The following is a 25,019-nucleotide window of genomic DNA, read 5'->3' as shown; positions in this document are numbered from 1 at the left end:
AAAAAAAAAAAAAAGAATGAGTGCCACCAACAAGGGGCCATGATATTGGGGTAAAGGTAGGAAAGAATCACTGAGGATTTGAAATTTTAGTCACTGAGGATGTAAATGATGAAAGTGAGCCAGGAGTTGGAAGCAGGTGGGGCATGGTGAAGGCATTCTAGAAGAGGGAAAGGTTAATTGGATGCTTCTCTGGAACTTTAAGATTATTCTATCAGTAATAGGCTTAGTATTTAAGGTTCTCAAAAATATATAGTTTTAGAGCTAGGCCATGAGAAATCAAATCAAACAACTGTATCAGTCCTGTTTTATTATTTTCTGTAAACATATTTGAAAATAGGCAGAAACCTAGATCCCATTCTCTGTACCTGAGCTTATAAACCTAGGTACAAGGAATGACCCCTTGAATCTTCTGCTAACTTTTTTTTTGCTATATGCATAAATTATCTTAAACATGTTTAAAGTAGAGGTGAGGCTACTTTCCTTTACTTTAAGATCCAAGTTTGACCAGTCACTAGGGAATAAAGAATTTCACCAAATAATTCAGAAGACAAAACAATACAGAGCTTCAATGTGTCTCAATATTTGGTAGTACTTCGCTTTAATTTATCTGCTGAGTTTTGTACTCTGTACAGTTTTCAATGGTTGCTATATGGATTACACATACTCTACTTTTCACAATCCCCTTAGAATTTTAGTACGTGGAGTGTAGAAATCTTACCTCCTTTATGTTGCAGTGGTCCAATGTGTTACATCTACATACATTGAACACACAACAGACTACATACTTTTTGCTTTCAACCATCATACATATTTTTTAAAATTTATTTATTTTATTCTTATGTTAATCCCCTACATATCATCATTAATTTTAGATATAGTGTTCCATGATTCATTGTTTGTGCATAATACCCAGTGCTCCATGCAGAATGTGCCCTCCTCAATACCCACCACCAGGCTAACCCATCCTCCCACCCCCCTCCCCTCTAGAACCTTCAGTTTGTTTTTCAGAGTCCATCGTCTCTCATGGTTCGTCTACCCCTCCGATTTCCCCCGCTTCATTCTTCCCCTCCTGCTACCTTCTTCTTCTTCTTCTTTTTTTTTTCTTAACATATATTGCATTATTTGTTTCAGAGGTACAGATCTGAGATTCAACAGTCTTGCACAATTCACAGCGCTTACCAGAGCACATACCCTCCCCAGTATCTATCACCCAGTCACCCCATCCCTCCCACCCCACCCCCCACTCCAGCAACCCTCAGTTTGTTTCCTGCAATTAAGAATTCCTCATATTAGTGAGATCATATGATACATGTCTTTCTCTGTTTGACTTATTTCGCTCAACATAATACCCTCCAGTTCCATCCACGTCGTTGCAAATGGCAAGATCTCATTCCTTTTGATGGCTGCATAATATTCCATTATATATATATATATACCACCTCTTCTTTATCCATTCATCTGTCGATGGACATCTTGGCTCTTTCCACAGTTTGGCTATTGTGGACATTGCTGCTATAGACATCGGGGTGCACGTACCCTTTTGGATCCCTACTTTTGTATCTTTGGGGTAAATAGCCAGTAGTGCAATTGCTGGATCATATGGTAGCTCTATTTTCAACTTTTTGAGGAACCTCCATACTGTTTTCCAGAGTGGCTGCACCAGCTTGCATTCCCACCAACAGTGTAGGAGGGTTCCCCTTTCTCCGCATCCCCACCAACATCTGTCGTTTCTGACTTGTTAATTGTAGCCATTCTCACTGGTGTGAGATAGTATCTCATTGAGGTTTTGATTTAGATTTCCCTGATGCCGAGCGATATTAAACACTTTTTCATGTGTCTGTTGGCCATTTGGATGTCTTCTTTGGAAAATGTCTGTTCATGTCTTCTGCCCATTTCTTGATTGGATTCTTTGTTCTTTGGGTGTTGAGTTTGCTGAGTTCTTTATAGATTTTGGATACTAGCCCTTTATCTGATATGTCATTTGCAAATATCTTCTCTCATTCTGTCGGTTGTCTTTTGGTTTTGTTGACTGTTTCCTTTGCAAAAGCTTTTTATCTTGATGAAGTCCCAATAGTTCATTTTTGCCCTTGCTTCCCTTGCCTTTGGCGATGTTTCTAGGAAGAAGTTGCTTTGGCTGAGGTCAAAGAGGTTGCTGCCTGTGTTCTCCTTTAGGATTTTGATGGACTCCTGTCTCACATTGAGGTCTTTCAACCATTTGGAGTCTATTTTTGTGTGTGGTGTAAGGAAATGGTCCAGTTTCATTCTTCTGCATGTGGCTATCCCATTTTCCCAACACCATTTGTTGAAGAGACTGTCTTTGTTCCATTGGACATTCTTTCCTGCTTTGTCAAAGATGAGTTGACCATAGAGTTGAGGGTCCATTTCTGGGCTCTCTATTCTGTTCCATTGATCTATGTGTCTGTTTTTGTGCCAGTACCATGCTGTCTTGATGATGACAGCTTTGTAATAGAGCTTGAAGTCCGGAATTGTGATGCCGCCAGCTTTGCTTTTCTTTTTCAACATTCCTCTGGATATGCGGGGTCTTTTCTGGTTCCATACAAATTTTAGGATTATTTGTTCCATTTCTTTGAAAAAAGTGGATGGTATTTTGATTGCATTGAATGTGTAGATTGCATTGAATGTGTAGATTGCTCTAGGTAGCATTGACATCTTCACAATATTTGTTCTTCTAATCCATGAACGTGGAACATTTTTCCATTTCTTTGTGTCTTCCTCAATTTCTTTCATGAGTATTTTATAGTTTTCTGAGTACAGATCCTTTGTCTCTTTGGTTAGATTTATTCCTAGGTATCTTAAGGTTTTGGGTGCAATTGTAAATGGGATTGACTCCTTAATTTCTCTTTCTTCTGTCTTGTTGTTGGTGTATAGGAATGCCACTGATTTCTGTGCATTGATTTTATATCCTGCCACTTTACTGAATTCTTGTATGAGTTCTAGCAGTTTTGGGGTCGAGTCTTTGGGGTTTTCCACATAAAGTATCATATCATCTGCAAAGAGCGAGAGTTTGACTTCTTCTTTGCCGATTTGGATGCCTTTTATTTCTTTGTGTTGTCTGATTGCTGTGGCTAGGACTTCCAATACTATGTTGAATAGCAGTGGTGATAGTGGACATCCCTGCCACGTTCCTGACCTTAGGGGGAAAGCTCTCAGTTTTTCCCCATTGAGAATGATATTCGCTGTAGGTTTTTTATAGATGGCTTTTATGATATTGAGGTATGTACCCTCTATGCCTATACTCTGAAGAGTTTTGATCAAGAAAGGATGCTGTACTTTGTCAAATGCTTTTTTCTGCATCTATTGAGAGGATCATATGATTCTTGTTCTTTCTTTTGTTAATGTATTGTATCACATTGATTGGTTTGCGGATGTTGAACCAACCTTGCAGCCCAGGGATAAATCCCACTTGGTCGTGGTGAATAATCCTTTTAATGTATGGTTGGATCCTATTGGCTAGTATTTTGGTGAGAATTTTTGCATCCATGTTCATCAGGGATATTGGTCTATAGTTCTCCTTTTTGATGGGGTCTTTGTCTGGTTTTGGGATCAAGGTAATGGTGGCCTCATAAAATGAGTTTGGAAGTTTTCCTTCCATTTCTATTTTTTGGAACAGTTTCAGAAGAATAGGTATTAATTCTTCTTGAAATGTTTGGTAGAATTCCCCTGGGAAGCCATCTGGCCCTGGGCTTTTGTTTTTTGGGAGATTTTTGATGACTGCTTCAATTTCCTTAGTGGTTATAGGTCTGTTCAGGTTTTCAATTTCTTCCTGGTTCAGTTTTGGTAGTTGATACATCTCTAGGAATGCATCCATTTCTTCCAGGTTATCTAATTTGCTGGCATAGTGTTGCTCATAATATATTCTTATAATTGTTTGTATTTCTTTGGTGTTGGTTGTGATCTCTCCTCTTTCATTCATGATTTTGTTGATTTGGGTCATTTCTCTTCTCTTTTTGATAAGTCTGGCCAGGGGTTTATCAATCTTGTTAATTCTTTCAAAGAACCAGCTCCTAGTTTCGTTGATCTGTTCTACTGTTCTTTTAGTTTCTATTTCATTGATTTCTGCTCTGATCTTTATTATTTCTCTTCTCCTGCTGGGTTTAGGCTTTATTTGCTGTTCTTTCTCCAGCTCCTTTAGGTGGAGGGTTAGGTTGTGTACTTGAGACCTTTCTTGTTTCTTGAGAAAGGCTTGTATTGCTATATACTTTCCTCTTAGGACTGCCTTTGCTGCATCCCAAAGATTTTGAATAGTTGTGTTTTCATTTTCATTGGTTTCCATGTATTTTTTTAATTCTTCTTTAATTTCCCGGTTGACCCATTCATTCTTCAGTAGGATGCTCTTTAGCCTCCATGTATTTGAGTTCTTTCCGACTTTCCTCTTGTGATTGAGTTCTAGTTTCAAAGCATTGTGGTCTGAAAATAGGCAGGGAATGATCCCAATCTTTTGGTACCAGTTGAGACCTGATTTATGACCTAGGATGTGATCGATTCTGGAGAATGTTCCATGGGGACTAGAGAAGAATGTGTATTCCATTGCTTTGGGGTGGAATGTTCTGAATATGTCTGTGAAGTCCATTTGGTCCATTGTGTCATTTAAAGTCTTTATTTCCTTGTTGATCTTTTGCTTAGACGATCTGTCCATATCAGTGAGGGGGGTGTTAAAATCCCCCACTATTATTGTATTGTTGTCAATGTGTTTCTTTGCTTTTGTTATTAATTGCCTTATATAATTGGCTGCTCCCATGTTAGGGGCATAGATATTTACAATTGTTAGATCTTCTTGTTGGATAGACCCTTTAAGTAGGATATAATGTCCTTCCTCATCTCTTATTACAGTCTTTGGTTTAAAATCTAATTTGTCTGATATAAGGATTGCCACCCCAGCTTTCTTTTGCTGTCCATTAGCATGGTAAATGGTTTTCCACCCCCTCACTTTCAATCTGGGGGTGTCTTTGGTTCTAAAATGAGTCTCTTGCAGACAGCATATCGATGGGTCTTGTTTTTTAATCCAATCTGATAGCGTGTGTCTTTTGATTGGGGCATTTAGCCCATTTACATTCAGGGTAACTATTGAAAGATAGGAATTTAGTGCCATTGTATTGCCTGTAAGGTGACTGTTACCGTATATTGTCTGTGTTCCTTTCTGGTCTATGTTGCTTTTAGGGTCTCTCTCTGCTTAAAGGACCCCTTTCAAGATTTCTTGTAGGACTGGTTTCGTGTTTGCAAATTCCTTTAGTTTTTGTTTGTCCTGGAAGCTTTTTATCTCTCCTTCTATTTTCAATGACAGCCTAGCTGGATAGAGTATTCTTGGCTGCATATTTTTCTCATTTAGTGCTCTGAATATATCCTGCCAGTCCTTTCTGGCCTGCCAGGTCTCTGTGGATAGGTCTGTTGCCAATCTAATGTTTCTACCATTGTAGGTTACATATCTCTTCTCCCGAGCTGCTTTCAGGATTTTCTCTTTATTTATGAGACTCGTAAGTTTTACTATTAGATGTCGGGGTGTTGACCTATTTTTATTGATTTTGAGAGGGGTTCTCTGTGCTTCCTGGATTTTGATGCCTGTTTCCTTCCCAAAATTAGGGAAGTTCTCTGCTATAATTTGCTCCATTATACCTTATGCCCCTCTCTCTCTTTCTTCTTCTTCTGGGATCCCAATTATTCTAATGTTTTTTCGTCTTATGGTATCGCTTATCTCTCGAATTCTGCCCTCGTGATCCAGTAGTGGTTTATCTCTCTTTTTCTCAGCTTCTTTATTTTCCATCATTTGGTCTTCTGTATTACTGATTCTCTCTTCTGCCTCATTTATCCTCACAGTTAGCACCCCCATTTTTGATGCACCTCATTAATAGCCTTTTTGATTTCTACTTGGTTAGATTTTAGTTCTTTTACTTCTTCAGAAAGGGTTTCTCTAATAACTTCCATATTTTTTTCAAGCCCAGCTAGTATCTTTAAAGTGATGATTCTGAACTCTAGATCTGACATCATACTAATGTCCATATTGAGTAGGTCCCTGGCAGTCGGTACTACCTCTCGTTCTTTTTGTTGAGGTGATTTTTTCCGTCTTGTCATTTTGTGCAGAGGAGAATAGATTAATGAGAGAACAAAATGCTAGCAGAGTAACAGCGTCCCCAGAAAATATACTCTAAACAAATCAGAAAAGACCTGAAGAAGTGGAAAAAGAAGCGGGAAGAGAGAAAAAAGATAAAGAAAAAAAAAAAAAGATAAAGATAAAAACAAAAACAAACAAAACAAAACAACAACAACAAGAAAAAACAGAATGTGATCAAATATGATCAGGCTGGTATATAGATCAGTGCCACACACTAGATTTTGGGTGTATTTTGGTCTGTTAGAAGAAAGTGCCTCCCAAAATTTTAAAGAAAGAAAAACTTATATATGTACAAAAATAAGGGTTGATATGATGAAGGGAGGGAATCTGACTGTAAAGATGGAAATTATAAAAAATTTTATAAAAGGAATTGATAAGAAGTTTGAAAAAAGAAAGAAGAGGATTTAAAAAAAAAAGAAAAAAAAAAGGGAGAGAATGTGATCAGGCAGGGGAGTAGAAAAAACCATATACTTGAGATTTAGGATATATTTTGATCTGTTAGAAGAAATTATCTCAAAATTTTAAAGAGAGAACAACTTATATATATATATATATATATATGCCAAAAATACGGGTAACTACTATTAAGGGATAGAATATGACTCTAAAAATGAAAAATAAGAATGTTTTTTAAAAACGGGATTGATAAGATGTTGGTTGAAAAAGGGAAAAAGAAAAATTCAAAAAAAAAAATTAACTTTGAAAGACTAAAGAATCATTGTAAAAAAGCCGTGAATTCTATGTGCAGTAGTCCCCTAGCGCTGGAGTTCTGCTGTTCTCATTGATCGGTAAACTTGGTCTTGGCTGGCTGTTCTCGCTGATCTTCTGGGGAGGGGCCTGTTGCCGTGGTTTCCAAATGTCTCTGCCGGAGGTGGAACTGCCCCGCCCTTGCCCCCTCCCGGCTAAGTAATCTGCTTGGGTTTGCTCTCCGGAGCTTTTGTAGCTTTTGTTCCCTGCGAGCTTTCCGTCCAGCTTTGGAGGCGGAGAGTGAAAATGGCGGCCTCCCAATCTCCGCCCAGGAGGAGCCGAGAACTCGGGGCCCCGCTCCTCAGTGAGCCCCAGAGAAAAGCCGCCAGTCACTCCCGTCTCCCCGGTCTCCGGCCGCACTCCGTGCTCACCCGGCCTGTGACCGCGCGTTTCTATCTCTGGCACCGACCCCGGGTGGAGTCTCCAAACCCAGCAGATCCCTGCGGTGCCCTCCCGCGCGGCTCCTCCCGGGGGAGGAAGGTGAGTCTCCCCGGATCTGCCGCTTGTTGGGTCCCTGCTGGAGGAGCAGGGGCCCGACTGGGCCGCGGATCACGGTCAATGGCGACCCCGAGCTGAGAGCCCGCGCCTGGGCTCTGCCTCTGCAGCCGGCTTCCCTGCTCCGTTACCTGGGAGCTCTGCCGCCCTCAGGCACCCCCGGTCTTCCTGTGACCCCGAGGGTCCTGAGACCACACTGTCCCGGAGGGTTCTACCCCCCGCTTAGCCACCGGGGTGACGTCCCTCAGCGGAGCCGACTTCTAAAAGTTCCGATTTTGTGCTCCGCGGCTCTATCACTTGCCAGAAGCGCCGACGGAGGCCCCTCCCCCGCCGTCTATCCTCCGGAATATCGCCTCGGATTCACTTCTCCGCACGTCCTACCTTCCAGAAAGTGGTCGCTTTTCTGTTCAGAGAGTTGTTGCTATTCTTTTCTTCGATCTCCTGTTGAGTTTGTAGGTGTTCAGAATGGTTTGATCCCTATCCAGCTGAATTCCTGGGACCAGACGAAATCCAGGTCTCCTACTCCTCCACCATCTTGCTCCGCCCCCCATCATACATATTTTAAAGAACTTAAAATGAGTCTATGACATTTAGGCAGATATTTACCATTTCGGTGGCTTTCATTTTTCTTTCCTGAAGTTCCGAGTTCCCTCTAGTATCATTTCCCTTCCATCTGAAGGACACCTCTTGGAGCAGTTAGCTTCCTTCATCTGAGGGTATGTCTTATTCGCCTCCACTCTAAAATATGATATTTTTGGCTACTTTTGGGACTCTGCACTGACACTTCTTTTTGTTCAGCATATAAAAAATGTTATTCCATCCCCTGTGTGCCTCTCTGGTTATTGCAGCTAGGTGTGGCCAGTAAGATGTAAGCAGACGTGGTGGGATGGGTCTTCCTGACCGTTCATAACTTGTGAGAAAATGACTCCTTGGCATGAAGGGCTCCATTCACTTGGGCTTATTCTTCTCATTCCTGCTTGGAACTCCTATGTGATGGCTATAACTCCAGCAGAAAACCTGGGGCTTTGGGGATGGAAGAGGTGACACAGAAAGAGCCAGGACCATGGATGGTTTTGCTAAGTCCTGATCGAGCTTTGGCAAGCCTACCTCTGGACTACTTCCACGTGAGATCACAAACTGTAGTTGGGTATCTGTTACTATCCGCTGAACTAAGTTTCTAATGGGCATAGGGGTCACATCCCTTCCTTATCTTACTCTCTTGAGGCATCTCTGTTACATACCAAACATTCTGTATATGTATACTACTTAAATGGATTACATTCTTTATATTCCTCAGTGTAGGTGGCAGGGTAGAAAAAACTCATAAAAAAGGCTCTAATTCTATGATATGTGTAACTTGTAGGTACTCAACACAGGTACTGTGTTGTTTATCTTTTGATATATTTTGATATATTAATATATCCCTGGTCTCAAGATGGTGGACTCTGATTATTCAGGGATCTCTTCTCACACCTCATTTTCCCCAGAACCTAGCACATGATGCTAGTAATGACTGAACTTCACAGGATCTGGTTCCTTTCTGAAACCTCATTTGCTAGACCCTCTGTCTTTGTGGCCAGGAATCCAGTGTTAACTACCAAGATAAGAGCGTACCAAAGGATATTAAGACATAAGACATTTGTTATTAGATTATTCATACTTGCATAAATTTAATCCTTTACAAGTACTTTAGATGCCAAAATGCACGCTGTTTTTCTTCATGTCTAAAAAGGTAATTATGTTGGAGATTTGAGGATCTGAAAGTCCGATGAAATGGTGGAAAGATCAATAGGACCAGTAAGTTGTGTTGAGACTACTAAAAATAAGCAGAAAGTGAGGGTGGGGAAAACAACATTATTATCAAAAAACCTTGTTCTTATGAAATTGGCTGTAATTATTATAATAAGTCACTATGAATGTGTTCTGTTCTAATAATAGTAAGGACTTGGAGATTTTTCTAAATTGTATCCATATTTTCTAGAGGTGTCAATTGCCCTTCTAATAAGTCTCACTTTCTATTGCTTTTTTGATCAATCAACTTCCTGCCACACAGATTTGCTCTTCTCCTGTATTCACTATCTCACTGAATGGCACCACCATCTGCACAGGAGCCCAGGAAACACCATGAGGAACTATCCTTGAATTATCCTCCTCTATTAGTCCAATGTACAGATAACCTGAAATTCTGTCGGTGACATGCCTATTTCTCTTAAACAGGTCCATTCTTAATATCCCCCTCTATCACTACCTTACTTTAGTGGAACTATTATCTCTCTCCTAGCTGTTTCTTAATTGGTCTCTTGGTCAAGACAAATCATTCCTTATGCTGTTTCTAGAATTATCCTTCTGAACACAGATGTGGCTGTCCTTCTTTCCTACTTAAATTCGTTCAATGAACTCATTGTCTTGAAGACAAAATTCATCCAAGGCTCTCGATTGTGTGGCTTCCTAATTTCTACTCCCATACTTTCATCACCTCCTCCCCAACAAACACACACACACACACACACACACACACAAAGTTCTACCTAGAGTCATAATCAGATTACTTTCAATCCTGAGTTCCCTTAAAAATTTTTTTTTATTATGTTATGTTAATCACCATACATTACATCATTAGTTTTTGATGTAGTATTCCATGATTCGTTGTTTGCGCATAGCTCCCTTTTAACCTTAGGCTTTCTCTTATCCTGTCTCTTTCCCATAGAGTGCACCGCTCCTTGCTCCCACTTACCCATCCCTTTTCTTAGAACTGAAATTGAGTGACATTTCTTTTATTCGAATTACTCATTTACTCTTAAGTTTACACTTTCCCTTCCGTGGTTCACTTCATCCACACGTGATCAGACTCTCTGAGGGTTGGACTCTGACTTGTTCACTATTAAATCCACGACACTTAGCAGGAGGCCTGTTTGATGAATAATTGGTTACTATTAGAAACTTCTTATTGCAGATAGATTTAGAATTCCCTTAATACACATAATCCTGTGAAAACCATGCCAAGTGTGTGTATGGGAGTTGGGGACTGGAGAGGCAAAGGCTATGAGATTTCATTGAGGTAAGTGTCCTGATTTTCACGCTGTCTGCTTGGCATCAAGATTACGTGAGGACCTGGCAGAGAAGCCATCGACTAGCTCCTGGATTGTTCTTGTTATTTTAGCTAATGGCAGTGATTATGTTTGCAGTCCTGTCTCATGTTGTTGCATTTTCATTTATACTTAATAAAAACTCAGAAAACAGCAAAAGGCAGTACTCATTTCTGCTGAGGGAAAAAAAAAGAGGAAACTAATGAATCCTCTACTAAGCAATTTCACATGTTTTTGCTATAACCTTAATAGTGTAATTTTAACTTCTTGGCACTGGGTGAGGTCAACATCGGTGTATTTTGTACTAACACATACTGGAAAATTGGATCCAGAGGTAAAGTGGAGTTTCCTCTTCTCAAAAGTGGTCTAGCCAAGATATACAATCCATGAACAACAGTATTTTGGTGAGAAACACTAGTGAAGTGTATACCTAGGTGGTAACAGATCTTCCCATGTAGTACGATACCAAAAGCTTACTTCCTTATGTTCCCTTTTGTCTTCCCTATTATTTTTATGTCATTTAAATGGCAAAATAGGCTAATTTATTTTATGTAGAATATTTCTAAGTCAGGAACTACTATTTAAAACTCATATTTCTTGCATGATTAAACCTTTAAAAAATTACATTCGATTGCGAGGAAATGTGGGTGCATTTTAGGCTTCCAACACCTAAAAAACATGCTTAATATCCAGTTTTAAGAAAGTCATGGCAACTTTTTTTTTTATACATAAGATTCTCCAGGAGTCATCCAAGTTAATTGTTTGCTAATAATCTCATTGATATTGTGATAGCTTGAGATGTAACAAAAAAGCATGTTCAATATGAATTACTAATTAACACCATTAGCAACTTAGGCAAATTAGTGAGTAATATTGCACTGGTATAATGGTAATCACTTTCAGATCATTCAATATGAACTAATTCCTAATCAAGACAAGGAGATATTTGAAAGAAAATGGTACAAAAGGATGAAAGTTACAGAATTTACAGCAAATAGTTTTTTTAAAAAATATGTATTTATTTATTTGAGAGAGAGAGGGGCAGAGGGGAGGGGCAGAGGGAGAGAGAGAATCTCAAGCCGCCCCCCCCCGCCCCTCCCCCCCGAGCTCAGAGCCTGATTCCGGGCTCTATCTCATGACCCTGAAATCATGACCTGCGCTGAAACCAAGAGTCAGTCATTTACCTGACTGAGCCACCTAGGCGTCCCCTATAGCAAACAGTTTTTAATTGAAATCCAAATGTTAGTAACAGATTATTTTGAAAGGGATTTTTTGGCTAAGCCCCCATAATTTCGTTATTATTTTTCTTCGGCATTTTATCCAACAGGTTTCAATCCCTGCAGTATGTAACCTGGGTAGAAGTCTCTCCAGAACCAGCTCCCTCATGATCTTCCTGGTATTTCCAGTCCGAGTCAGAATGGAAATATCCCAAACAGACTCTAATTCAGGGGATTTAGCCCTTTGTTTCCACGATGAGGGAATCAGGAGTTGAAAGGAGAGAAAGGCAGCCAGACCATGATTTTGGTTTTTCAGAACCTCTTGTTTCCCTTAAGCTGAAAGATTTATAGGCTTTGGTCATCCACCAGTCTATTTAGATGCTTTCTTTGCCGACTGGCTGCATGCATCACGGACTGTAATTCCATTACTGAGCACTTGAGTCAAGATTTGGAAGATTCGGATAGAGGCCAATCTGGAACTTCTTTAGCAGAACAAAGGTGACAGTATCCTGATGAGGTGAGCCATAAACCTGTGAAGAGGTGAAGCACAGCCCTGTGGGCTTCCAAGAATGGAGACCTGAGGGCTGGGACTGGGTTTGGACAGTGACTTGTAAGCCCGGGTGAGACATTTTGTCCCCCACTGCACTGAACTCCAGCAACGTGTTTTCAAATGTTTTCTTTTTTCTTCAGGTAGTCAGCTTCGGGAACGTTTTCTCTTTTCCCTCTTTCTTCTTGCTTTTCTTTTTTTTAGCAGTGGTCCTGTAAGTCTGCCATCTTAAGCAGAGCCTCAGTTTCAACAGATATTTTTTTTTTTATTCTGTCAGTCAACAGGTATTTCTTGGGTACCAACTAAGTGCTGGGCACTATCCAGGGGTCTGGTGCTGACACACACGATAGGTCAGAGGAGAGATGATGTGCTGGAGACCAAGAGGAGGAGGAGGAAAAGGAGGAGGCGCTTGTCTTGGATTACCCTCTGAGCCTGGCAGTGGTCCAGAACATTCTCCTCTGAATCCTAGTTTTGCTGGAGCACAATTTGAAAATCACAGAGAACCTCCTTATCTTTCTAATAATCTATGGTTCCAGAAACAGAAGGTGCACAATCATGAGCAATTAAAGCTGTAGTCACAAATGCATCAAAACTGTCTTGGTCAGGTTCTTGGTGTACAGGATCATCCTACTATAACTGACATTGAATTGCTTTCCGGGTGAAATGGGCAAACAAATCACATTTTTACTTTAAGGAGATCTTTGTCTTTCTTGGTGTTGAGGTTCATTTTTAGTACACGAGAGAGGGCGTTGATGGCCCAAGATCCACCTTTATTTTGTACAGTCATCAAGGGTACTCTTAATCCTTTGTTCCAATTTTAATTAATAAACAATGGTGTTCTGTCAAGGAGACATTGCACAATCTATTTGATATCTGAGCAAGTTAGGGTAGAACTGAAATATATTCTAATTTTCCATCGAGACATAGAAAAAAGAGACAATACCAGAAGAGGAGGGGAAGAAAAAAGCAGTTGCAATTCAGCATTTTACAAGGAATAGTTACCTTTGACAGTTAAAATATATAACCACTTATCCTTACTGTCAATCAAAGATAATTTCCTCTGGTTCCTTCTGTTTGAATCTCTCAAATAACATACTAGGTGTTTTTCTTTTTCTCTTAAGAGAAAAAAGGTAGTCTCTGAAATTATATGAAGTTTAAGTGATTTAAGTCCTGGTTAGAAAACTTAGCTTGAGGGACACCTGGGTGGCTCAGTCGTTGAGCGTCTGCCTTCGGCTCAGGTCATGATCCCAGGGTCCTGGGATCGAGCCCCGCATCGGGCTCCCTGCTCGGCGGGAAGCCTGCTTCTCCCTCTCCCACTCCCCCTGCTTGTGTTCCCTCTCTCGCTGTCTCTCTCTCTGTCAAATAAATAAATAAAATCTTTAAAAAAAAAAAAGAAAACTTAGCTTGAAATCTAATGGTTATCCTCACCTTATATTTCAATAATATTTCATTTCCCACACCTGCCTTCTAGAGCTGTTTCAATCATGGATAACAGTAGGAGAGAAAAACGATAAGCATTCTGTATGCAGAAAAGGTCTTAGTAGTTATGAGCCAAGTTGGAAAGGGTAGCAACTGTTAACTACGGGGCTGAACCTGGTGGGGAGTCTGGAGCCCTGCCCCGACAGCACCAAACTGCAACTTCGTTTTCGATGTGGTTTTAAAAAGACTTGATCTTTCTAATATTACACTCTGAAAACCAACTTAATAGATACACTATTTCTGGAGAGCTTTGTAGCCAGAATTATGGAAAATTCTTGTGGTGGTTGTCATGCTTTTTGATGAAAGAGCAAAGCATAGAATAAATGTGGCTGATTTGCATGAAGTTTGAATATTCACTGACAGTGATACCTGAATAGAGTCTTCTTCGTGCCATAGGAGAAGTGAAGCATTATTTCTAGCAGTTGGAAGGTGGCTCAGGGATTTAAGGCACTATTTGGGGTCTTGCCATCATGCTTGGCATGAACCTGGGGAAGTCAGTGCAGAGTTTTGGTGAATGAGGCAGTCAGAGTGGCATATTATAGTTGAAGCAGGTGTTGGCTTGTGTGATACAATGTGAGAAGCATAGGGAGCCCTTCATAGTTAAATCCCACATTTCTGGTGTCTGTCACATTATGGTTATTCCTCTGAGATAGGATCTTTCCTGCTCTTTTGAGAATGAGAATAGGTTATCCGGGAGGCACGTTAGTCACTGCTACCTTTATAATAAACAGTTCATCAGCTAAACCAGCAGAAAGTAGGATCCTGAATGGACGGTCCTCGCAGGAGTCAGTTTGGGTTGAGAGAACAGGATGATGGGCTGAGGATGCAGATGAAGCTGGGAAGACCACAGTAGAAGTCGTGATGTGGGCCCCAGGACAGGGCCGGGGGAGGACAGGAGGATGGATTCAGCTTTGATTCAGTTCCTGCTTCCAGTGAAGTAATGAGTGTCAAAATCGTCTTGCCATCTGGGTGTTTCTGTCTTATGAAAACAGGTCAGGCACATCCTGTTTCCTTTCTTCTCCTTCAAAGCATCACTTATATCCAATGTTTAGCACAAAGAGTTGGGTGTGCTGGGTCTCCTGTTTCTACACCCCCAGCATTCCTTTACCCCAGCCTAATTCTTCTCACTTCATTTGGTGGAAAAAAAGTAACTTTCCACCCTCTACTTGGTTCCATGCTACCTCTGCATCCCCAAAGGCTCACGAATGATCGCTGCTGAGCCGTGTGCTTTCCACTCTAGATCCCCTCCTTTAGAAGGTATAGAAGGTGGAGGATTTGGAAGTTAATTCTTTCAGTTTTCCTTTGCCGCATTTTTCAGATAGTAGCCTAGAAGGGTAGAGAGATTTATGCCTCTGAACCAGTTTGCCCTTCCTCAGCAACCTCACCCAAAGTAGACAGTGACTGTGGCTATAAATCTCACCCTCTTCTTTGCTACGTACGTGGGTTCATGAACATGCTTCAGTTCATCCAAAATAAATCACCATGTGTTTTTGAATGGCTAGGACAAGGATATCTGCTAGATAAGTGTTCTTTTGGGTCAAGTCCCTGCCTATCATGAACTTACGGTCGTCTACCCAGAAAAGCTAGGGAGAGCTAGCAGAGGCACAGAAATGTGTCACCATAGAGAGCAATTACATGCTGAACGGTATATGATGAGTTAGTGGGTGGAGAATATTTGAGCTCTGCGTTGCCAGCATCACGTACGTCTTCATAGCCATTATTGCAATCATCATGAAAGTAGTTCTCTGGATATTATTTTTTTCAACATCTTGTCTTCACCTTATTTTCTTTCACTTTCCCTTTCACATCCCCTTGGCGCAGGGTCCTTACTTGATTTTGCTTACCCGTGTTCACCAGGGGGGCCTCATGGACCCAGAAAGTCAGAGAAGGGAGCTGTTGCTCTCCGTTGTGGCCATCAGACAGGAATTCCCAGGGGTGCTTCTGCTCCAGAGGAGGGAAAGTCCAAATGTTGCTATGGATTAGTCATGGCATCCTAAACCTCTGTCTACACCACAAGATTGTAATGACATATTTCTGTATCTGGGAATCCCCAAACTGCTGTTAGAATCAGAAAGCAGTCTGGTGTGGCTTTGGATAGACTGCCAACATAATCTGGCTTGACCTGTTCCTATGTGTGGCCCAGATTAAATTCACTGCAGGAACGTATCAGTTTTCATGGTTTGGGCATGATGGGGGGCAGCCTGGATTCTCAGGCAGCCCCAAACCCCAGTCGGTATTGCTGTTTACATTTTGAAAGGAGCTCCACACAGCACCATCCCTCTGAAACTCCTTGCTGTCTTCAATGTCACACTTCTCTGTCCATCCTTGTTCCCAACTCTCCTAGGATCCCAAAGAACAGAAGAAAGCAAACTGCAACCAAGCTTTCTATGCATAGCTCTTTGTGTGATGTAGTGTGAATAGAAAGAAATCTTTCAACCATAAGCAGGTTTTTTAACCTTCTCTGCTGCTCCTGGTGAAGAAAAGCAGGCAGCTGGTGGAACATTACTGCACTGTTTTCTATTAACTCTCCTTGTTCCCCTCAGTGAGAAGAGAATGAGTCATCTCCACCCAACTGGGCTGGGACTGGAGCGCATTAGGATGCACAGATAGCCTAGCCTTTGAGCCTTTCTTTTCATATTTTTTTCAGACAGCTTCAGTCCAAATAAGGTTCTTACTCCTCCTGAGATAATTCCGAACATTTCTAAATGGGTTTCAAATTCCCCACCAATTCCACTATCAGTAATGAGCCTCACATTCTGCAAATGGACCAGTTGCTTGTGCAGATGCATATTTTATAACTGTATTTGGTTTCCTTTGAAATATTTTTAGAAGCTATGGAAAAAGAATGGCTTCTTTAGAAATCAGGGGTAAACACAAACTTACAAACGATGTGAATATGGGGGATTACGAACAATTGGAGCATAAACACCATCCCTGGCATCATTCTGAGGTGATTGCACCGCCCCTCCCTCCCTGCCCTGAGATGTTCTGCACGCGCTCCCCTCAGGTAATATTGAGCTCCATTTAAAAAATCACTTTTAGAGTCTTTGAACGTTTTCCATGGCGATAGATATTTGTTCTTTGAAAACAGACTTTAATTTAGGGAACTGCCCATAACACAGAACTAGCCCGATGAATGAGGAGGATGATCATGGCAGGTGATACCAATTTAACTCAAAAAATAAAAGGGATACCAATTTAACTCAAAAAATAAAAGGGAATGCAAAAGATTTAACTCAAAAAATAAAAGGGACACCAATTTAACTAAAAAAATAAAAGGGAATGCAAAAGATTTACTCCATATGGCTTTTTACACTGTAGCATCTGTGGGCTAATACTGTAACCTTATTAAATATCTCTTTTAAGAGCCTGACTCTAGATGGGTATGTTTTTTCTCTTCTCACACAGGTTCTATGTATTATGGTTTTCTTTATTCTCCAGTTTGCATGGAACTGCATCCCTAAATCATGCAGCTGGAGCTGGGTCTCACGAGCTTCCTGGAAATCTAGTGCACTCCAAATAAGTATTGAATATATCAAATTAAAATAATTAAATCGTGCTTTCCCTTTGTAGAATACTGAAAACAAAATAGCTCCTACATTAGTAAAAAAAAAATGGAAATGCTTTTGGAAATGTTAAATCATTTGTAGGTGTGCAAACTAGAGCCCAGCTAGTACCTTAATGTTTTCTCGGTTGCTCATAGAACATGGGTTCAGTTAAAGTTGCCTGACAGTGAAAAATCAACATATTCCAAATGTGCAGGCAGGGCTTTCCTCCTTAGGGCCAAAGAATTGCTCTGCTTCTTGGCTTGGGCCATTGCTTTGTTTTCACTTTCCCCCCCCCCTGCTAAGTTCACACTTAAGGCACATTTTAATGCTTACGTGTGCACCACCTATTTCCTGTTATTATGTTTCTTATTATAGGCTGCCCTTCTTGCAACTCAGTACCTTCTCACCATCTCCCGCGTCTTTTAGTTGAGATGAATTTGCCAGAGGCAGGGAAAGACTGAATGGGCTCTGTGCATAGCTGAAAGAGAGCCACACCATAATCTATTAAAATAGAGAATGATTGTCCAGTGCACTCACCACTTGTGTTGTGGTTTTATGGCTGTTGTTTGAACTTCAAGCCAGAATGGAACTCTTTTTAATTTCAAAGGCTTTTTTCCGCCTCCTCCAAGTCTTTCTCTCTTTTTTTAAATCTAACTTTGGACCTTAATGTGTTGACAGATCTCTTTTACATTATTTTTGGCTGAAGCCAGAAACAAATTGTGTTGAAAAATATTATGAGAACACCTCTCCTTCTAAGATTTCTAGCCCAGTGTAGTCAACTCCAGAGGTTTGGATGATTCAGACAAGCCTTAGAAAAACATCCACTGTTTTAGATTATCTGCTTAACCAAATCCCAATGTTGAACTGCTGGAGGGTTTCTTATCTAGACTGAACTAACTATATACTATGGGAGTGAGCTGAAAAAGTAGCCAGAGGAGCTACTACTTGTATATATGAAGGGAATCTAAACCCCATGGTTTTGCTTTTCATAGCACAGCTAAGGAAAAGTCACATTCATGTACATTTCTAAGGTCAATGTATATTTTGCAAGATGCCTGTGTCTGACATGATCAAAATAAGAAATATGGGACTGGATTAACCCGATTATTCCATAAAAAAGTCAAAAAAATCATTACCTTATCAAAATCTAGTCACTTAGAGATTATTTAAAAAAACATATTTAAGTAGGGAAAACTTGGATCTTCAGTTTGAAAGGACAAGCAAATTTCAAAATTTCTCTGTGTGTGAACAGTGGTGGCATTAATTCTGTAAATACTTGCTGAGAATCTGCTCTGTGTTGAGCATTGTCAGAGACATGGGTGATAGCAGGGCAGAACGACAATATCTCTGCCCTCAGAGAATTCTGTCTGCTGGGAGACAGCCAAGTAAACACACCTGGCCACTGTAAATGGGCTTAAACTCTAACATGGTTATGTGGAGGGCTCCGTGGGAGCCATCCAACGCTGCAGGTGACACCTTTACACAGTGGTGCCACGATGTGACCTAAATCCTGAAGGAAAAGTAGGAATTTCCCCCATGGTTGTAGCTTCAAAGATGTGGAAGCAATGAATTTGAGGAACTACATCACAGGTTACGTGAGAAGTTGGAAAACCAGATGCCATCATCCTGTGTATCTTAATCTTACCTTGTACCTACATTCATGCTATATGCTATGCTAAACCCTATAAACGTCAGGGACTTCATTTTCCATGTGCAAAATTGGGACAATGATAGGCTTTCCTGAAGATTGAATGTATTAATATGCATAAAACACTTAGAACAGCACCCAGAATATAGTAATCTACCATATGTTAACTATTATTAGCTATTATTTTCATGTTTATCCATTCTTACTGATTATGCCACATATCAAATTGCAGGATGGTTGATCAGTTCATTCACTTATGCACAAATATTTGTTAAGCATGTGCCATGCACCAGACATTGGGGATCCAAAAGTGAAAAAGTAAGTACTTGCTCTTATGGAGCTTAAAATTCCAGTAAGTCATCAAACAAACAAATAAGTAACATGAATTTGGAGATGAATCTGCACTGAAAGAGCATGACAGTGTTGGGGGGTGGGAGGAGACATTTCACATTGTCCTTGTAGATGCCCTCTTGAAAGACGTGATGACTTGAGTGTAAAAATGAAGTCAACCCTGGAGGGCCTGAGGCAGGAATATGCTTGACATGTTCCAGAAATAGCCAGAAGACCACTGGATTTGGAACACAGGGCATGAGAGGAAGAGAAACAGGAGATGAGGCCAGAGAAACAGGCAGGGCAGATCATGTCAGGCCAGGGAGGGGATGGTTGGAAACTCCAATTTCTCTCCAAGCATAATGGGAAGTTTCTTCAGAACAGGGCACGATCAGTCAGTCTTTTAGACTCTACCAGCAGAGACTCTGCTAAGCAAGGCTCTCCTGAACTGCTGATGGGTCCTTCATGCTCTTCCATTCCCCCTCGAAGAGCAAAGCCATCCTGTTATCCAGAGACCATGGAAGAACGCATCCTTACTTTTCTTTCTAAAGTTGGTCTGCCTTTGATGATATCATTGTACCTTTTCATATCATTTGACAATATGGTATCATTTGAGTGTATTTCTTCCCATTTATCTTTAACATCATAGCCTTTTTCAACAATAGTATGTGTAAAACTCATCCTATGTCCCAGGCACTGAATGAGGTTCTATGATTACAGGGGTGAAGAAGACAGTTCTCATGCTTAAGAAGCTCATGGGCAAGAGAGGAACACAGACATACGAAGAGACACCTTCCATTGGTGACATCATGTTTGGTGAGTGTGTGACGGGGATCAAGCATAGGGACAGCACTGGGGGAGCTCATGTGAGAAACACACTCCCCAGGGCATTGATCCAGGCCTTCTAAAGGAAGGAATAGGTGTGAGTTATCAGGTAAAGGGAGAAAGTGGAAAGATAGAGGAGGTTTTCCAAGCAGGGCAAGCAATCCTGAGAAAGAATGCAAAGGCCAGAGAACAATGTTTTCCTAAGAAAGAAAGTAGTTCAGTGTGACTTGAGATGGAGCCAAGATCCCTAATTTAATTCACATTCTTCGGTCACTTCTCCTACTTCAACCTCCTCTTGTTCTTGCCTTCTTCAGGATCCACATGTCTATAGTTGGCCATGACTGCCATTGTGGTCAGCCTGGACTTCAGCAGTGGTGTGGTTTTTGACAGGATATTGACTCTGAATATTCATCTCCCCACATTTAAAACAGGGATATGAATTCATATGTCATGGTGACAATGTGAGAAATAAATCCACACCTCACAGGTGGATTTAGAATTAATCCGTACCACTTGGGGATGGAGCTGGCTAGCAGAGCAACTGGCTTTTAGAATGTGATCAGCAAACGTTAGGCTATTTCATTTCTCAGTTGTTTTTAGGGGAATGTATTGGTTGCTCAAATGCTTCAACACACTAATAATTGCTTCCTACTGTATTACTTGCCAAGGAGCTTCTCATTCTTTGTGTTTTCCTTAAGTTCTTGGTACTATGTTACCATTCTTGTACATGTCTTGTCTATTCTCCCAACTAAAATCTGCATGTTGAATCCTTTTTAAAAGCACCCACCTCCTGTATGTAAGCCTTCTCCCAGGTCTGCTAAATCTTATTCACCCTATTCATAGGGCCTTTCTCTTCCTTCAATGTCCTTTATAGGTAGTTTGCTATGATATATGATGGGAAAGGGAATTGTGACTTCTCCCAGAATACAGTTTCCTCAAATCTGATGCTTCATAGATCAACTTTCATTTCTAAAAAAATGAGATTGAGATATATTAATAATTTTTCTTTTTTTCTTCAGTATCCCTTTATAGTGAATAAAATGATACCCCTAGGGATATTTTTTTCCTATTCCCATTAATTTTTCTCATCAAATCTTTAAGGAAACAAATAAAAAATGAGGTCACATGGGGCCCAAATTTATGGAATACATACTTATGGAGTGACTGTCATGTTGACACCCTGTATGAAGCTTTGGGATTGAGGGCTTGCTGTTGAATTTCCTGGTTTCCCAGAAAGCTTAAGACAGTTGAGGTACAAGCTGTTAAGTTAGGACCATTCAAGGTTCTGTTTACTTGGAAAATAGCTGAGATAACCTAGCTGGCTTGTAGATCATAGATTCAAATTAAGGTATCAAAAAATTTAATAACACATCCCAAGCCACCTGTTCTATGCTCATTACCTCATTTCACCAGCTCTTTTCCTCTACCCTATTTGGCACAAGGGGTTTGAAAGACATAATTTCGTTCCAGATCTTAGAGGATAGCTGCTGGCAGTAAGGGTCTCATTATAGAGTTCTCTTGTCTCTCGGAATAGATGATCCTTGTTTAGCGTTTTGATTGCAGATGTCAATGGAAGACATTTGAATTTGGATAGAAACGCCACATGGTCTTTTTCTCTACTCTTAGAAGGTGAGCCCAGATGTACACAAGAGGAGAAAAATAAAACCCTGCCAATAGGACTAGTGAACAGCATTTAGCAGGAGCACACATTATATCTTACCCTTCCTTTGGTTCTTTGGGATCTCGAGTTTCCTATTTACCTCATTTTATGGATCTGGTTTGGATTGAAGTCACATATGAAATGAACCATCTCCAACATCTACATTTGGCAGTAACTCTAGCTCAAGATCAAGGTCATTGGTTGGGCAACAAGCTAGCATTGCTTATTCTGGCTTCTCTTTCCTGTCCTAGAAACTATTTGGAAGAGTTACCTGTGATTTATCCTGCATAAGCATCAAATGTTGAAATAGAAGCTATTGCATGTTGATTAGCACTTCCCCTGGTGAAGTATACAAGTGTCATGTAAAACAATGTGGACTCTGCTCATGATGGATTGAGCATCTGGGTTATCCTTGAGCCAGGACCACAATGCTTTGGCTCCTACTCTGCTCTTGGGAACATCTAATTGATTGCTTCATACCACTTGCCAAGTACTGCTCTAAAGAACAGTCTCCTGAAGTAGAATTTAGATGGATTCAGGCATTTCTAATGCTGAAATTTATCTGAACTGTTTCTTGTCTAAGATTTTACCCATTGAATTTATTTGGAAGATTCACAGGCTATTTATTAGGAGATTATGTTTGAAGACATATTAGTATAACACATGGAAATCTAAATTATTTACCATCTTTAAAAATAACTACATTTAACTACACCATTTGAAAGGCACATACATTTATTTATTTATTTATTTATTTATTTATTTATAAAAAATCTATTTTTCAGATTGAGAATAAGTAAATTATACAAAATACCTGCTGACAGTAATACTGATTTCAATATTACCCAATGAAAAGCTTTAAAGTAGAGCAGTTTATGTAGGTATCAAAACCCTTATTAAAATTATCTTTATATCTTATATGGTAATAGTTTCAATTTTCCATATTTTGAAGGGAAAATAATGGATAAGTGGGCTCACACTGGCTACATATTAGATATAGAAGATACCTATATAGAAGATATTAGAAATCAATAACAATTTCAATCTATTTTTGTTCCACTTGCTGTATCTTCCTTAAATTTCAAAGGAATGAGTTCAGAACATCTGTAAAAAATGAAAAGCATCAATAGAAACAAAATTAAGTAATAAAAGAGACTAATCTAACTTCTTCTAGTGTCTAACTGACCCAGGGATTTTTTTTTTTAAATAACATCATGAAATTTGATATAACATTTTTCTTAAATCAGATAAGTATTAGTGTTCTGTATTTTGTCATCAAATTGATATAAAAGTAAAATATGATTATATAAATTGCTGAAATGAAGATTGTAGATATTTCAGTACTCAGAGTACTTGGAGTATGTTTGTGAACATGGACTCTGAAAAAATATATTCATCTGTATTTATATCCATTCACTGGTTAAATACATTTTTTCATGTGAAAGAAACTGGAGGAATACATAGATGTTCAACCAATGGTTTCTGGAAAGGGCATTCCAGAAAAACTCACAGCTGTTTAAGCTCTGGTCTTTAGTTTCAAGTTATTTTAAAAATGAATGGTTCTTTCTTAGAAATTTTTATGTTTATCATAGAGATAAACTTCATGTAAAGGAGAAAACATTACTAATAGGTTTCACCACTCTTAACATTATAGTCTACATATTTTCAGTCTTTCTAGATGTATGTATCTGTCTTTAGATGTTCTTTTTTAATAGCTTCAAGTTTACTTCTCAGGGAGCTCTTTATTGTCCAATTAGGTCTGATCCATTATTATAGTGCCCTGATTATACATCACTTTCTCTAACTTTTTTTATTTGTGTACTTTTTAACTTTGTCTCACACTGTAAATAAAAACTCCATAAGAGCTGAGACTATGTCTTTTCTATTCATTAGTTTATTCCTAGTATCTTGCATAGGAGTTCACAAAAATATATGTTCAGGTATGTCTTCCATTTGAATTATCAAAATATGTTCATTGTAAATAAAAAAAGAAAACACACCACTGGAAAAAAATTGAACACCCTTAGGTTGATATTTGATTGACAGTGCATTCCAATTCTAAAGTCGTGGGCATCTTCATACTGCTGAATCTTCCCATACATAAACATGATCTGTCTTTTTATTTACTCAGTGCCTTTTTTTTGTCCCTCCATAAAGTTAATTTTCTTCACTTTAAGTTCTACACACTGTTACTTAAGTATTTCATGTCTCTTGTTGCTACTTTTATTAGGATTATTTCCTATTAATCTTTTAAACAATTTTTCTAAAAATTAGCATCAAATTATTTATTTCTATATAATTTTGTTGTAGACCACTAATCTCCAGTCCATTCTGAAAGTTTTTAACTCTATTGTTTATTTTTTTTTAAAGAAAATGCGGTTATTGTATTAAATTATTTTTCCATTCCTGGAATGCATTCTCCTCTCTTGTTATTGTGATTAAAAACTATTTTAGAACATTCTATTGGCTGACATTTAAATTATGCTCTTTGTATCTGTTTTCTTAAGGCAAAGTGTTCTGGAGTTCCCTCTGTAGGTTGCCGAGAGCACAATGTTGGCCTGGAGCAACGCAAGGAGGGAGGTAAGGTGCTCTGACAAGGTTGGAGGCAGGAAGGAACCTCCTTGGCAGGCTTCAGCCTAGAAAACTCCTTGCGGCAATCGGAGTTTTGCTGGATAGTAAGGTATGGAAAAGAAGTTGGAAATGCAGATTATTTGATTCAGAGGATGCCATCATTCTTACTTTTAAAACGTCAGCTGATGATGTCCCAAAAGTTCATTTTTGCTTTTGTTTCCCTTGCCTTTATAGACATGTCTTGAAAGAGGTTGTTGTGGTCAGTGTCGAAGAGGTTACTACCGATGTTCTCCTCTAGGATTTTGATGGATTCCTGTCTCACATTTAGGTCTTTCATCCATTTTGAGTTTATCTTGTGTATGGTATAAGAGAATGGTCCAATTTCATTTTTTTGCATGTAGCTGTCCAATTTTCCCAGCATGATTTATTGAAGAGACTGTATCTTTCCATTAGATAGTCTTTCCTGATTTGTCAAAGGTTAGTTGTTGGTGGGAATGCAAGCTGGTAAACACTGGAAAACAGTATGAAGTTCCTCAAGACGTTAAAAATAGAGCTACCGTACAACCCAGCAATTGCACTACTAGGTATTTATCCTAAAGATACAGACGTAGTGAAAAGAAGGGCCAGATGCACCCAATGTTCATAGCAACAATGTCCACAATAGCCAAACTGTGGAAGGAGCCGAGACGCCCTTCAACAGACAATTGGATAAAGAAGATGTGGTCTATATATACTATGG

At 39.6% G+C, this 25,019-nt stretch overlaps 1 long non-coding RNA gene across 1 annotated transcript in view; it reads left to right on the top strand.

Annotated features, from left to right (window-relative positions):
* LOC118010097 overlaps positions 1-25,019 on the top strand; it is a 101,872-nt gene that overhangs the window by 59,249 nt on the left and 17,604 nt on the right. The window contains exon 2 of the long non-coding RNA XR_004679117.1: positions 24,217-24,289. This is a non-coding gene — a long non-coding RNA (uncharacterized LOC118010097). The remainder of the gene's footprint in view (positions 1-24,216; positions 24,290-25,019) is intronic.

Source organism: Mirounga leonina, unplaced genomic scaffold, assembly GCF_011800145.1.
Source record: "Mirounga leonina isolate KUSES-001 unplaced genomic scaffold, KU_Mleo_1.0 Mir_128, whole genome shotgun sequence".
NCBI lineage: Eukaryota > Metazoa > Chordata > Mammalia > Carnivora > Phocidae > Mirounga > Mirounga leonina.
The sequence above is the reverse complement of the archived record's forward strand: the minus strand, read 5'-3'. Positions and strand labels throughout refer to the sequence as shown.